Source organism: Delphinapterus leucas, chromosome 9 (assembly GCF_059928025.1).
Source record: "Delphinapterus leucas isolate spDelLeu-1000000601 "Yukka" chromosome 9, BTC_Dleu_Yukka2, whole genome shotgun sequence".
In the NCBI taxonomy this organism is placed as follows: Eukaryota; Metazoa; Chordata; class Mammalia; order Artiodactyla; family Monodontidae; genus Delphinapterus; species Delphinapterus leucas.
Genome location: NC_143137.1, coordinates 99,363,592 through 99,379,715, shown reverse-complemented (window position 1 = coordinate 99,379,715; position 16,124 = coordinate 99,363,592).

Below are 16,124 nucleotides of genomic sequence, written 5' to 3'. Positions count from 1 at the left end.
GTGGAATTTCCACAGGCCACCCTGTTCTTGCATCCATTAAACTGGTGTCACTTGGGAGGGCAGATGGGAGGAAGTCCACGGGATGGAGAGTGCAACCTCAGCTGTGACTAGGGCAGCAGGACACAGCGCCCTAATGCTGCCATCAAGGTGTCAGCCAGAGGGATTTGCTAACTGGCTGAAGCATGACAAGGCCACGGGGAAGGTGACCTGAGATGAGGTGAGAGGGGATTCCCAAAAATCAGGAGGATGTCCCCACGAGGACTCTCAAGAGCAAAGAAGCAGCCCAAGTGATGACTGTTTCAAGGTGTTACTATATGCCTGGCAAGAAGCCAAAGCATGGGCCCATCCGGGGCTGTGGCTTGGCTGTCAGATGTGTCCACATAGCCATTCATTAGACATCATATCCGTCAATCTCCTGGCAGCCTCTGAAGTGATGTCTTCCCCACTCTGCATCTGAAGAAACTAAGTGTATTCCTCTCCTGTGCTGCTGTAAGAAACGACCACAAACTGAGCAAGGTGTTCTCTCCCAGCGTGGGCAGGCCTGCTCCAGCTGAAGGCTTCAAGGAGGACCCTTCCAAGCCTCCGCCTGGCTCTTGATGGTGCTTATGGTCCTTGGCATTCCCAGGCTTGTGGACGCACCTCGCCAGGCCCTGCCTGTCTCCCCTAACCCACCCCACCCCACGCCCCGCCTCCTGCCGTGTCTCCTCTGGCTGCATCTCTCCTGATCCCCCTCCTCTTCTCAGAACACCTGCCATTGGGTTAGGGCCCATCTCATCCAGGAGGACCTCACCTTAGCTAATGACATCTGCAAAGACCTATTTTCCAAATAGGAGCACATTCTCAGGCTCCGTTGAACATGGATTTCAACCCAGTGCACTGAGTTTTAAAGAGGTTTAAGGAATTGCCAAGTTTCCACAACCCATAAGAAGGCAGTTGGAAAAAGGTTTGAACCCACAGAGCAAAGCCGCTTGCACGCATCCCAGATTTGCCTTTGCAACAGAGGGGTTTAACGCTGTGAAGCCCCCAAGAAACATTCCCACCGCTGCCCTCACTTTTGGGCCACGAGGTGGAATTGGAAGACAAGTACTGTGCTGTCACTGTGAACCCCTGTGCCCGCACCCCTCAGGGAGCTGAGGGAAATTCTGCCCAGATGCCTGACCTCCCGACAATGTTCCCAGCTGGCTTAGGGAGACCATACAACCTGACAGCCCTCACCCCACCCTCATCAGATCACCGGGTGTGGATCAGATCCCAAACTCTGCAGGAGGCCGCAACCTCAAGAGTCCCACGTGGACTGCCGTGACCCCTGGTCGCCTGGAGGAGGGGCGCTGGAGGGAGAGTCAAAGCCTGGACTGGGGGGAGGAGGATGCTTACAACTCAGGGAGGGACCCCGGAATCCCAGAATCCCAGGAGAGGGCCTGGGTGTTCTTGAGCTGGGTGGGGGACTCCTAGCGATGGGTGGGCCCAGGATAAGAAACCATCCTTTCTTGGTCCAAAGACTCTGCATTGCACCACAGCACATGATCAAAAAACAGGAACTCAAAGCAGCACAGGGCTCAAGGGGCACCTGCTCGTGCACTGGACACCACGGACCTTCCTTCCCGCATGAGGGTGGGTTTGAGGGAAGGAATGACAGAGGCCCACTCGATGACCAAAGCCCCCCTCCATCCCCCACCAGGCCTCAGGCCACTCCCGGCCCGTGCCTTACTGGTGCCATCGTGTGCCTGGTCCTCCACCAAGGCGCCAACCTGCGCTGGGCTTCAGTCCCTTCAGTTCCACCAGGGAACAAGGATGACCTGACAGAATCGTAGCCAGGACAACGGGACAGCAACTGACAAGTGTCACCTGCAGCTCCGTTTCCGAAGATAAGGAGTATTATCGACTTTTTTAATGTTCTAGATAGCCACCAAGCAGGTCAGAAGGGCTGGAGCTGGTTCTGCATGGCGGGACCCAGGGACCAGGCTTGGCTGAGCCAAGTGGGTGTCAGGAGCAGGGCCCGGGGCCTCAGAGCCGGCTCAGGGCCCTGCCCGGTCCCCTAGCAGCACTGTGGCCTCAGCAGGATGCGTCCATCCACTGAGCGCTGGGCTGTGGTGGGACCCGGAGGAGAGCACGCCTGGCGCCCAGGCAGCCCTGACATTCCCGGAGTCTCCACGGCCTCCCCAGAACCTGCCTCTCCCCTGGTCCTAGATTCTGCCACCACCTCCCATTTACTATGACCCACTTCACACCCGTGAAGTGCCGCAACTAAGACCTGATGCAGCCAAATAAATAAATATATAAAAAAAATATATATATATATATTTTAAAGCTGAAAGATTTTCCTCTAAATTCAGAAACAAGACAAGGATGCCCACTCTCATTACTTCTATTTAACATAGCATTGGAGGTCCTAGCCACAGCAATAAGACAAGAAAAAGAAATAAAAGGCATCCAAGTTGAAAGGGTAGAGGTAAAACTGTCACTATTTGCAGATGACATAATACTTTATATAAAAACCCTAAAGTTTCCACCCAAAAACAATTAGAATTAATAAATGAAATCAGCAAAGTTGCAGGATACAAGACTAATATGCAGAAATTTGCTGCATTTCTATACAATAATAATGAACTACCAAAAAGAGAAAGTAAAAAAAAAAAAATACCAAAAAGAATAAAATACCTAGGAATAAACTTAACCAAGGAGGCAAAAGACCTATACTCTGTAAACTGTCAAACACTGATGAAGGAAACTGAACGTGATACAAAGAAATGGAAAGATATCCTGTGCTCTTGGAATGGAAAAATTAATATTGTTAAAATTACTACTGTGTACTACACAAAGCTATCTATAGATTTAACTCAGTCCCTACCAAAATATGACATTTTTCACAGAACTAAAATAAATAATCCTAAAATTTATATGAAACCATAAAAGACCCTGAATTTCCAAAGCAATCCTGAGGAAAAAAGAACAAATGATATGACCGATAAGGAGTTAATATCCAACATATATAAATAGCTCTTACAACTCAACATCAAAAAAAAAACTCAATTAAAAACTGGGGGGCTTCCCTGGTGGCACAGTGGTTAAGAGTCCGCCTGCCGATGCAGGGGACACAGGTTCGTGCCCCGGTCCGGGAAGATCCCAAGTGCCGCTGAGCGGCTGGGCCTGTGAGCCATGGCCACTGAGCCTGCACGTCTGGAGCCTGTGCTCTGCAACGGGAAAGGCCACAACAGTGAGAGGCCCGCGTACCGCAAAAGAAAAAAAAATGGGCAAAAGAACTGAATAGACATTTTTCCAAAGAGGGAAGGCTAATGGCCAACAAGCACATGAAAAGATGTTCAACATTGCTAACCAACTGCAAATCAAATCCAGCAACATTTAAAAGGGAGTATATACAATGATCCAGTGGAATTTGTCACAGCAATGCAAGGTTAGTTTAACATATGAAAATCATTCAATATAATAGATCATATTAATAGGCTGAAGGACAAAGTCCACATGATCATCTCAATCGATTCAGAAAAAGCATTAGACAAAATATAACACCCTTTCATGATAAAAATATCCAACAAACTAGGAATAGATGGTACTTCTTCAACCTGATAAAGACCATCTATGAAAAAAAGTTAATATCACACTTAATGATGAAAGACCAGATGGTTTTTCCCTAAGATCAGGAACAAGACAAAGATGTCTGCTCTCACCACTTCCACTCAACATTGTATTGGAGGTGCTAGGAGGGCAATTAGGAAAGAAAAAGAAATAAAAGTCATAGAGGCTGGAAAGGGTAAAATCCCTATTTATAGATGACATAATCTTGTATATAGAAAACCCTAATAAATCCACTAAGAAACTATTAATAAATGAGTTCAACACATGTATTAGTCAGAGTTCTCAAGAGAAACAAGACCAACGTGGGGGGGAGGGTGCAGAAGAGAGGAGACGGGAGAAGAGAGAGGACAGAACAAAGAGGAGAAAGATTGAGATTTATAAGAAATTGACTCACACGATCGTGGGGACTGGCAAGTCCAAAATCTGCAAGACAGGCCAGCAGGGAAGAGTAATGTTGCAGTCTTGAGTCAAGGCAGTCTGGAAGCAGAATCCCTCCCCCCTTGAGAAACCTCAGTCTTTTTCTTTCAGGTGTTCAACTGACTGGATGAGGCAGTCCACATGGTGGAGGATAATCCACTTTACTCAAAGTCTACTGATTTAAATATTAATAACATCTTAAAAATATCTTCACAGCAACATCCAGACTGGTGTTTGACCAAACAACTGAGTACCAAAACCCAGCCAAGTTGACACATAAATTTAACCATCACAGCAAGGTTAATATACAAAAGCCCATTTTCATACACTGGCAATGGACATTCCAAAAATGAAATTCAGAAAACAATTCCATTTATAGTAGTACCAAAAAGAATAAAATATTTAAGAATAAATTTTTAAAAGTAGTGCAAGAATCATACACTAAAAATTGTAAAACATTTTTAAAAGATATTAAAGATCTAAATAAGTAGAAAAATCCCCATGTACATGATTAGAAGACTCTAAGATGGCCACACTCCCCAAACTGATCTGCAGATTCAATGTCAATCCTATCAAATTCCTAGCTGGAAATTTTGATAAGCTGATTCTAAATTTATATGAAAACTCAAGGGATCAAAAATTATCCAAAATAAATCTTGAAAAAGAAAAACAAAGTTGGAATAGTCACACTTCCCAATTTCAAAACTTATACTATAAGTTTACAGAAATCAAGAGAGTGTGATACCAGCATAAGGATAGAAATATAAATCAATGGAATAGAATTAAGAGTCAGAAATGAACCTTTACATTTATGGCTGGTTTTCAATAAGGGTGCCAAGATAAAATGGGAAACAATAGTCTTTCCAATAAATATTGCTGGCACAACTGGATATTCACATACAAAAGAATGAATTTGGACCCCCTATCTTACACCATACACAAAAATTAACTCTAAATGGATCATAAACATATATGTAAGAACAAAACTATAAAACTCTTAGAAGAAAATGACCCTGGGTTAGGCAACGGTTTCCTAGGTATGCCACCAAAAACGTGTGATGAAAAAAATATATAAATTAGACTTCATCAAAATTAAACCTTTTGTGCCACAAATGATACCATCAAGAAAGTAAAAAGTCAACTCACAAAAAAAGAAAATATTTGTAAATCGTGTTATCTAAGAAGGGACTCTGATTCAGAATATATGAAAAACTCTTCCAACTCAAGTAAGAGTTGTAAGTAACCCAACCGAAAATGGACAAAGGGTTTGAACAGACAATTCTCCAAAGAATATATACAAGGCCACATGAAAAGATGTTTAGTATCATTTAGTCTTTAAGGAAATGCAAAACAAAACCACTTCATACCTCCTAGGACAGCTGGAATCAAAAAAGATAGATAATAACAAATGTAGATGAAGATGTGGAGAAACTGAAACCCCCATACACTGCTACTGAGAATATAAAATTGAGTAGCCACTTTGGAAAACGGTGTAACAGTTTCTCAAAGGCTAAACATAAAGTTACCATACAACCCAGTAATTCCACTCCTGGTTATATACCCCAAAGAAATGAAAAGCATATGTCCACACAAAGGCTTGCAGGTGAATGTTCACAGCTGCATTACTGATAACAGAGAAAAGGCAGAAACAACCCAAATTGTCTATAAACTGATGCATGTATGAATCATATGTGTTAGATCCATACAGGGGAATATTATTTGTCAATGAAAAGGAATAAAAGTATTTATGTGCTACAACGCGGATAAATAAAAAGGAATAGTGTACTGACATGCTACAACATGGATAAATCTTGAACACATAAAAGAAGTCAGATGCAAACAACTACCTTATGTATAAGCCCATTTACACTAAATCTACAGAACAGGCAAATCTTCAGAGCCAGAAGAGAGATTAGTGGGGGGGGGTGGAATTAGGAGTGACTACTAACAGGTAAAAGGTTTCTTTCGGGAGTGACGAAAATGCTCTGTAATTAAACTGTGGTAATGGTTGCACAACTCTGTAAATAAACTAAAAACCACTGGATTGTACACTTTACAGGGAGGAATTTATGGTAAGGGAATAATATTTCAATAAAGCTGTTAAAAATTTTTGAGAAAAAAAGATTCAGACAAGAAGGAGGAAAGAGAAAAAAAAGGAAAGAGAAGGAAGAAGTTATCTGTGTTGTCTTTCCAAAGTCATAAGGAAAGCTCTAAACACATCCTTGGAATGAGAGAGACCAACCTAAAATCACAAGAGGGGTCACAAGTCCAAATGCCTTAGACATGTGTATCACGACTGCGGAACACCACGCTTAGGAAACCAGAATATTTCATTAATATTTTATTTGTTTGTTTATCTTTTATTTATTATACAGGCTGCTAGCAAACCTGTCTGACTTTTACCTTGAAGGGAGACGTTGTTATACTAGACAGCAAACAAAACCCTACTCTCTGCTCCACAATGACACGAGTTCTCTATTTTCCAAGGCTATTCGCCATACAAGTGTTACCGAGCAAAGGCTCGCAGCCTGACACGCATAGGAGCCAATATCATGGTACTGGCTTTTGAGAAAAGAAAGAGCTTTATTGCAAGGTCGACCAGCAAGGAGACAGGAGGCAAGGCTCAAATCTCTCTCCCAATCCAGGGTTGGGACAAAGGAGTTAGGAACAAAGGAGTTAGGGGAATTTCAAACTTGGAAGCTGATTGACTAGTCTTGAATCGGGCCATATAAGCTACTCATGCTGCTGGAAGCCAGATTCTCCCCCCATTGAAGGACTTCTCGCTTCATAAAAGGCTCTGGTGGCAGCATTTTTATTTATTAATTTTTTTTTTTCAGTTCGCAGGCCTCTCACTGCTGTGGCCTCTCCCGTTGCGGAGCACTGGCTCCGGATGCTCAGGCTCAGCAGCCATGGCTCACGGGCCCAGCCACTCCTGCGGCATGTGGGATCTTCCCAGACCGGGGCACGAACCCGTGTCCCCTGCATCGGCAGGCGGACTCTCAACCACTGTGCCACCAGGGAAGCCCGTGGCAGCATTTTTATTCTTTGAGTTCCGTAGACTGAAGGTTCTTGGTTCCAGGATCATGCTGGAGACACGGGTTCCCATCTTGCATATGCACAAGGCTGTCATTCTCTAGTCCCTGGATAAATTCTCATTTGGGTACATTTTCAGTCTTGTCATCATCCCGACTCTTGCGTCTATGTTCCAGATTATTTACAGTTTTCCAAACATGTGGCTTTCGGAAATGAACACACTACTCCAGGTGTGGCTGACCAGCACAGAGTGAAACGGCCTATCACTTTCCTCTTCCCAACTTCTGGACTTCTATTAATGCAGTCTGAGCTCATTCTAGCGCTTCTGTTCTTTGTGGATTTTTTTGGCAGTCACTTCACAAACTCATGACTCACACTGAGATAACTTTTTAAGAAAGGCACTAAACATCCAAAAGTCTATTTAACAGGAGATGCCGCAAAACTACATAGTCCACATTCTGCACTTGAGCAAGTGGGTATATGGATCAAGACCAGGACTTTTCCTAACTGCTACTTGTCATGATTCTTCTGAGTCCCGATTTCTGTTCCACAGCTCAGTGTAACATACAAGTGTGAGAACTGTGCCTTCTTTGAGTCATACTGCAGGATTGGCATGAGACATGATGCTTCCTTACAGCACCCTGGAGCAGGTGAGATCAAAGAGGGAGCCAGGACCTGAGACAACCTTTATCAAGAGAGTCAGAGGAGTAGACGGAGCCTCTGCAGGGAATGCTGTGCCTGGAGGGGCAAGCGAGGTACGGCCAGCCAAAGGATACGACCAACGTGGTCTTCAATCTGGCCACTGGTGCTAGGATACTGAAGACAGTGAAATCCTTTTCTGGGGGGTTACAATGGAAGGGGCTGAGAATCTGATGGGCAAAAAGCCACGGTCCAGGGCAGCTCTCCAAAGGGCTACAATTATTTGGAATGTGCAAAGAAAAGGCTTGGTCCCTGGAAGTAGACCTAGCAAGAACAGGACAAGAAGCACAATGGAAACCCAGTCCTAGCAAACAGGGCCTAAGGAGAGCTTCTGCTGGGCAAGGGCATGGGGGCAGGAATAGCACTTCCTGACCTGAGTCCAGGAGTGACAACCTGCTGATGGACCTGCCTGGGCAGGACTGGTTTGGAGGCTGGGATGAAAGGGGGTGGTGCTGGGGATGAATCCAGCAGGAGACAGTTGCAAGTAACGGAGAAGGCAGAAACTGGGAAATGAGATATCCGTGCCATCACTGAAGCCCCCAGTGAAAGCGCAGAAGAGGACTGGGCTAGACAGGGTCCTAACACCCACTTGCAGCCACGCCACTCTCATCCTCTTCACTTTGAATTCCCCTTCTATGTAGTTTTCTCCATTTCTTTCTAAAATCTCACTTCATCGAGAGCAATTTCCCCTGTACTTTTTCCTGATGTTACTTGGCCCTTAAATAGGAAGATATGTCTTTAAATAATCAGGCATCAGGTATCAGTACTCAGCGCTTACACCTAATTGCATTAGCATTTAACCTGCATTTTCCTCTTATCCAAAGGGATAATGTTTTTTAAAAAAATTAGGGGCTTCCCTGGTGGCACAGTGGTTGAGAATCTGCCTGCCAATGCAGGGGTCACGGGTTCGAGCCCTGGTCTGGGAGGATCCTGCATGCCGCGGAGCAACTAGGCCCGTGAGCCACAATTACTGAGCCTGCGCGTCTGGAGCCTGTGCTCCGCAACAAGAGAGGCTGTGACAGTGAAAGGCCCACGCACCGCGATGAAGAGTGGCCCCCGCTCGCCGCAACTAGAGAAAGCCCTCGCGCAGAAACAAGACCCAACACAGCCAAAAACAAACAAATAAATAAATAAATTTATAAAATAAAAAAAAATTCTCTTCACAAGGAAAAAATCTTTAAAAAAAAAATTATATGCCTTGCTAAATTTCAGTAGCAACGTTGACCACTTTGCCAATCTCTCAATTTTATAACTGGATCAAAAAAGGAAATGAAGCTACTTCAGTATAGTTTTTAATTAAACCTACTGCCAAATTCTAGTCACCTCTTGCTTATGCAAGTATAGACAAGCAATTCATTTGCTAACCTATTCTACAAGACTATAGTCTATAGAATGTAGGATGTACCTTCTTTCCCTTGGAGAAAATGGAAGCACCTCTTCATCTTTGTTCTTCTTACATACTCCAAATACCTGTGATGTGGTGAGTTCAGATGCTCTGAAGTTCCTTTGGCTCAGACCTATAGAACAAGCAGATAATCTCTCAGTAGAGCTCACCAACCAGCAGACCTCAGACATATCCAGACCACAGCTGTATTTGATTCACTCAAACAAGGTTTTAAAAACTATGAATTAGTTGCCAATGTTGAACATTGAAGACATCACATAAAATCAGGATTCCTGACCTCTCTTGAAAAGTTGGAAGCTATGACACCCCTGGGCCCTCATTTCCACATGGTACATCAGGTGTCTTGGGGTAGCACGCGTTTCTAGTTTGCCTCTCCACCTGGCCCACCTGCTCCTCCATATTGGCTTGCTGGCCCCTTCTGGTGTGGCGTTTGTGATCCCTGATTTACAGTTTCAACATTCACCCTGGACTCAGTTTCCCCCTTCCAGTTACAACCTTCCTATCTGAGGTTAATACTCCCCAGATGAGTACTAAGATGCAAAATTTGAGTTGAGAGCAACGGTAAATACCAACATAGCACCTGCCAGGCACCACAGACACTGAACTATTAGTTCATGTCACACTCAAAACAACCCTGTGTGGAAAGTGCTATCATCCCCACCCGCCCTTACAGGTGGAGACACTGAGGCTTAGAGCTCTTAGTCAACTGCCATGTCTACATCTTCTGCTCAACTAACCCTTACACTCCGGATGGTTTCTGCTCTGAACCTAATATTCAGACTGGTTTTTTTTCTTGACCTCAACGTTTTGGGCTTAGCCTCAGCATATCTGGGGGTTAGGGTGCTAGCCCTCCAGACACTATTCGTCCAGCTCTGTGATACTTCAGTCTCCCTTCTCTCATGTTCTGTGTTTGCCCACTTTTAAACTGGAGCTCATCTGAGTATGACTCCCGCCATGTCTTCGTGGCTCAGGAAACAGGAATCTGTTAAACAAATGAAGTCATTGTTTTGGATACACCACTAAGAATGCTTAACAATAAAACTGCCTGATAGAACTGTGCGTAAATGGCCTGGGAAAATGAAGCGTGGATGAGAATGGTAATTATTCCTTACGAGTCAGGGAAGTTTTAAATTTACTTTCTGGAGTCAGAGGGTTAGAGGGTCACCATTGCAATCTGGTGAGTAAGTGGTTTCAGCACGTTTCACTTGTCATTGTAAATAAACCTGAAATTGAAGGGAAGTGAAGAAACACGTTTCAGAAGAGCATGGTGTCTTTGACCTGAAGTACTAGGGCAAGAACTGCACACAGACTCCTAAAACCTCACCCAGTAAAGCAGGAGAGCATTTAGATTCAAGGACATTCACGCAGTCAGTAATTCATCAGGTATGTATTAAGTGCCTACTATGTACCAGAAACTGTGCTAGGTGGGTACCAACAGTTTCATCCAATCGTTAATATTCTTTTGTGGGCCTACTACGTGCAAGCACCACATTAGACTCTGGGATGTAGCCCAAACTTTGGAGCTTATGTATTAGCAGAAGAGCCAGACTTTCAACAACCAATTACACAAAGTAGTTAATTATAAGTGCTGCAGAAAGAAAACACAGTATGCTCCCCAACTTAGGTGTTCCCGAACATCTAGTTCCCGACAACTAGTCTGGGAAGTAAGGAAAACCCCCCCTGGTGAAGTAAGGTTTGAGCTGAAATCTGCAGGAGTTGGAAGAATAGTGAAGTGAAGAGAAAAGGGAATAGAAAGTGCCAAGGACCTAAGGAGGGAAGGAGCCCTTGACTTCAAGGAACTGAAAAAGGCCAGTAGCAGCACACGTGGAGCACAAGAAGTGAGAGGAGAGGCACGGAGTGGGACCAGTGACCTGGGCAAAGATCACACCAGCTACAGCTGGTGGACCATGTTAAGAATTTTGAGATTTATCCTAAAAGCACTGGAAAACCAGTAGAATTTTAAGCAGGATGGTGATAGGATCAAATTAGCATTCCTAAAGTTCAGCATGCCATTATGTGAAGAAAGGTCAGAGGCATGGAAGAGTAGGTGCCGTGGGTCAGTGATCAGGCTAACTCAGTGGGGCAGGCAAGGAGTGCAGGGTTAGGGACTTCCCTGGTGGCACAGTGGTTAAGCATCTGCCTACCAATGCAGGAGACACAGGTTTGATCCATGGTCCAGGAAGATCCCACATGCCGTGGAGCAACTAAGCCCACGCGCCACAACTACTGAGGCTGGCACTCTAGAGCCCGTGCACCACAACTACTGAGCCTGCACTCTAGATCCCAGGAGCCACAACTACTGAGCTCATGGGCCACAATGACTGAGCCTGTGGTCTAGAGCCTGAGCTCCGTGACAAGAGAAGCCACGTTAATGAGAAGCCCACACACCGCAGTGAAGAGTAGCCCCCGCTCGCTGCAACTAGAAAAAGCCTGCGTGCCACAACAAAGACCCAATGCAGCCAAAAATTAATTAATTAATTAAAAAATAAAAAAGAAGTGTAGGGTTAGTGCTGAGTTTCTCAGCAGCAGCACCACTGGCATTCTACACTAGATGCTTCTTTGCTGTAGGGCTGTCCTGTGCATTGCAGGATGTTTAGCAGCAACCCCGGCCTCCATCCACTAGATGCCAGTAGCACCCTCCCTTAGTCATGACCATCAAAAATGTCCCAACATTGTCAAATGTCTCTTGGGGAGGAAAGTCACACACAGTTGAGAACCACTGGTTTAGACTAAAGTGGTGACAAGGGAGGTGAAGAAATGTGGAGAGATTCAAGATGTACCTTGAAGCTGAATCAAAAGTAATTAATGATGGATGCATTAAAAAGAATAAAATACCTAGGAATAAACCTACCCAAGGGGGTAAAAGACCTGTACGTGGAAAACTACAAGACACTGATGAAAGAAATTAAAGATGACACAAACAGATGTAAAGATATACTGTGTTCCTGGATTGGAAGAATCAGTGTTGTTAAAATGACCATACTACTCAATGCAATCTATGGATTCGATGTGATCCCTATCAAATTACCAATGGCATTTTTCACAGAACTAGAACAAATCATTCTAAAATTTGTATGGAACCACAAAGGACCCCGAAGAGCCAAAACAATCTTGAGAAAGAAGAACAGAGCTGAAGGAATCACGCGTCCTGACTTCAGACTATATTATAAAGCTAAAGTAAACAAAATAGTATGGTACTGGCACAAAAAAAAGACACATAGATCAATGGAACAGAATAGAGAGCCCAGAAATACACCCACACACCTATGGTCAATTAATCTATAACAAAGGCAAGAATATACAATGGAAAAAAGTCTCTTCAACAAGTAGTGCTGGGAAAACTGGACAGCTACACTTAAAAAAAATGAGATTAGAACATTCCCTCACACCATATACAAAAATAAGCTCAAAATGTATTAAAGACCTAAATGTAAGACCTAAAACCATAAAACGCCTAGAACAGAATGTGGGCAGAAAACTCTTTGACATAAATCGTAGCAATATTTTTTGCACCTGTATCCAAAGGCAAAAGAAATAAAAGCAAAAATAAACAAATGGGACCTAATTAAACTTAAAAAGCTTCTGCCCAGCAAAGGAAACCATCAACAAAATCAAAAGACAACCTATGAAATGGGAGAAAATGTTTGCAAATGATATGACCAACAAGGGGTTAATATCCAACATATATAAATAGTTCATACAACTCAGTATCAATAAAAAAAAAAAAAAAAGATGGCAGAAGATCTAAATAGACACTTTTCCAAAGAAGACATACAGATGGCTAACAGGAACATGGAAAGATGCTCAACATCCCTAATTATTAGAGAAATGTAAATCAAAACCTCAATGAGATATCACCTCACACCCATCAGAGTGGCTATCATCAAAAAGAACACAAATAACAAATGTTGGTGAGGATGTGGAGAAAAGGGAACGCTCATTCATTGTTGGTGAGAAAGTAAATTCCAGCCACTGTGGAAAACAGTATGGAGGTCTCTCAAAAAACTTAAAATAGAACTACCATATGACCCAGAAACCCAGAAATTCCACTAGGGTATATATCCAAAAAACCCAAACTACTAATAAGAAATGATATACATACCCCAATGTCCATAGCAGCATTATTTACAATTGCCAAGATATGAAAGCAACTTAAATGTCCATCAACAAATGAATGGATATGGTATATATACCACATCATATATATACACACACACACACACACACACACACACACACACATATACATACACAACGTACATGTTGCCATCTGCAGCAACTTGGATGGAACTGGAGGGCATTATGCTAAGTGAAATAAGTCAGACAGAGAAAGACAAATACTGTATGATATCACGTATACTGGAATCTAAAAAGTACAAAAAGCTAGTGAACATAACAAAAAAGAAGCAGAGTCACAGATATAGAGAACAAACTAGTGGTTAACAGTAGGGGGAGGGAAGGGGGAAGGGGTAATATAGGAGTAGAGGATTAAGAGATACAGATTATTATGTATAAAATAAGCTACAAGGATATACTGAACCACACGGGCAATATAGCCAATATTTTATAATAACTATAAATAGAGTGTAACCTTTAAAAATTGTACACCTGTAACTTACATAATATTGTATATCAACTATACTTCAATAAAAATAATAAATAATAATTAAAAAGAACTAGAAAAAAAGAAATTAATGATGGGTTTGAAAATGGACAGAGCATGGGGTCAGGGATGACTCTAACTTAAGCTACCAGTGGATGGCATGGCACCCAATGATAGAAAATATGAAGACCAGGTTTGAAGGAAAAGAGAAAGAGTTCCATTTGGGGTATGTGGAATGTACAGTGCCTCTTAAGACCTGCAAGGAATGCAAAGAAAAACACACAAACAAAAAGTGCCTGTCTTCCAGGAGTTTAGAATCCAGAGAGACTGACAAATACATTAATGAGTGCAGTGCACCGGGTCAAACACTGTGTTAGCTGTGCTCACGTGAGTGGCTGGGAGTGAGACACACACAGACGCAACCAGATGTAACTGGAGAGGGAGGCCAAGGGTGGCTTCTTAAAGAAACGAACCTCAGGGTGGCTTTTAAAGGCTGGGTTTAAAGAAACTGGTTAGAGACAGAGAAGGGAAGAGGAAAGCAAATGTGAACAATCTGTGCGGCAGCGAGCAGCCTAATGAACTCAGACAAGGTGCAGAGCAGCTGAAGTGAGGGCCTCTGCTAAGACAGTGAAACTTATACGGGGTGAGTCTGAGGGGTCTCCTGAGGTCCATTCCTCAAGACTTCAGACCGACTGGCCGTAGGGGCGAGAGGATGGGCTGCTCCAGCATGACCTCCGGCTGGTGCAGCGGGTACCACCACCAGGACATGTGCAATATGGGGCCACTCCCCTTGACAGAGACTTCAGGGTGAGAACTAGACTTCGTGGGAGATATTTGTGTGAGTTTAGGAAAGGCGAGTTTGAGGTGTGGGAGGGAGACAGGCAAGCGGCAGCAGCCTCTAGCGCACTGACCCCAGGCTCCTAGACCCCTGGCCTGTTTCAGAGTGAAGTCGGGCCCCAGCAGTGGTCCTTCCAACAATCGTCCTCCCCCCACCACTCCCCACGCCTCCCCGCGGGTTCTGAGCTGGGTGCTGCCTACATCTCACCATGTCCACCGCCGCCCTGGTACACCTCGGACTGCCAGTCTCCATGTGTAAGCAGCCAGGGTCCGGGCGGGGAGGCAGAGGGTCTGCGCGACGCCGAAACTGGGAGCAGGGTTGCTTCCGGCGCCAGCGCCGGGGCCTCCCCTGGAGCCGCTTCCGGCCGGCGCCGTGGGGCGGGGCTGCACTCGGAGGGATGCTGAGCCTCTACCTAGACGTTCACGCAGCCCGCCCAGGCCTCGTCTTCCGTGAACATTTAGTGCAGGTTTCCGGCACTTCCGCTGAGCTGAACTGCAAGCTCCATGGCGTCGATCGTGTTCTGTGAGGCTCTGGGAACTCCTTACGCTGCAGACATTGCTCAGGGCGTTTCAAGGGATGAAATAAATTGGTAAAATGCGGCAAGCTGGCAACGTGTATGAAATGGAGATGAAAATAGGTCAATTTGAAAACTTATTTTAAAAATTTCTAAGAAGAAAAATGCTTCCCCCATTATGAACCAAGACTGTACCTCATCCCTTTTCATCAATCCAAAAAATACCGCTATGACTCATCCACTGTCTCTTCTGTCACTTGGTCACAACAGAATTGAAAAGTGAAAAAACTAAAACGTTGTGCATGGAGTAGGGTTGCCAGGTAAGATACAGAACATTCGGTTAAATTTAAATATCAGATAAACAGCCAAGTTTTTAGTATACATATGTCCCAAATATTGCATAAGACACACCCTAAAAAAAACAAAAATAGGAATCGTCTATATAAAATTGAAATTCAGCTGGGCACCCTGTATTTTTATTACTAAATCTGACAGCTCTACTGTGGAGCAATCTGAAATTGGACCTTCAGCCTCCTAAAAGAGGTATTTAAATGTGTTTATTCACTTGTCAGTAGGTCCCTCCTTGTTCCAGAAAGGATGGGAAGTGCCTGAATAAAGTTGTGTCCTTCTAGGTGACTCTGTTGCCAGCTGTGGTCACTTACTCTTTATACTGAAGAGAAGGTCCTCCTCAGACGGCAGAGCAGGTCCCCCCCGGGGCAGTCAGAGACCCAGGCAGGTTCTGAGAGACCCTGACACCCTCCCTCGGCGCCTCCTGACTATCCTCTCAGCTCAGGGCATCTATTTTCCCATCGTAAAGCCGGCATTGAACCTACAGCAAACGTGATGAAAATCAAGGAAGCCTGTGTGCTGGTGCCACCTTCCTCTTCATCCCCTACTCTTTCATCCTGGGGGAAAGCAGAGCCTCTCACTCCCCACACAGTGCTCCGGTTCATTCTGTTCCCTAAGGATGGGTTCCCAGCGAGTCAAGAGGAGTGTCCTTCAAGTGCCAGGGGTCTTTTCA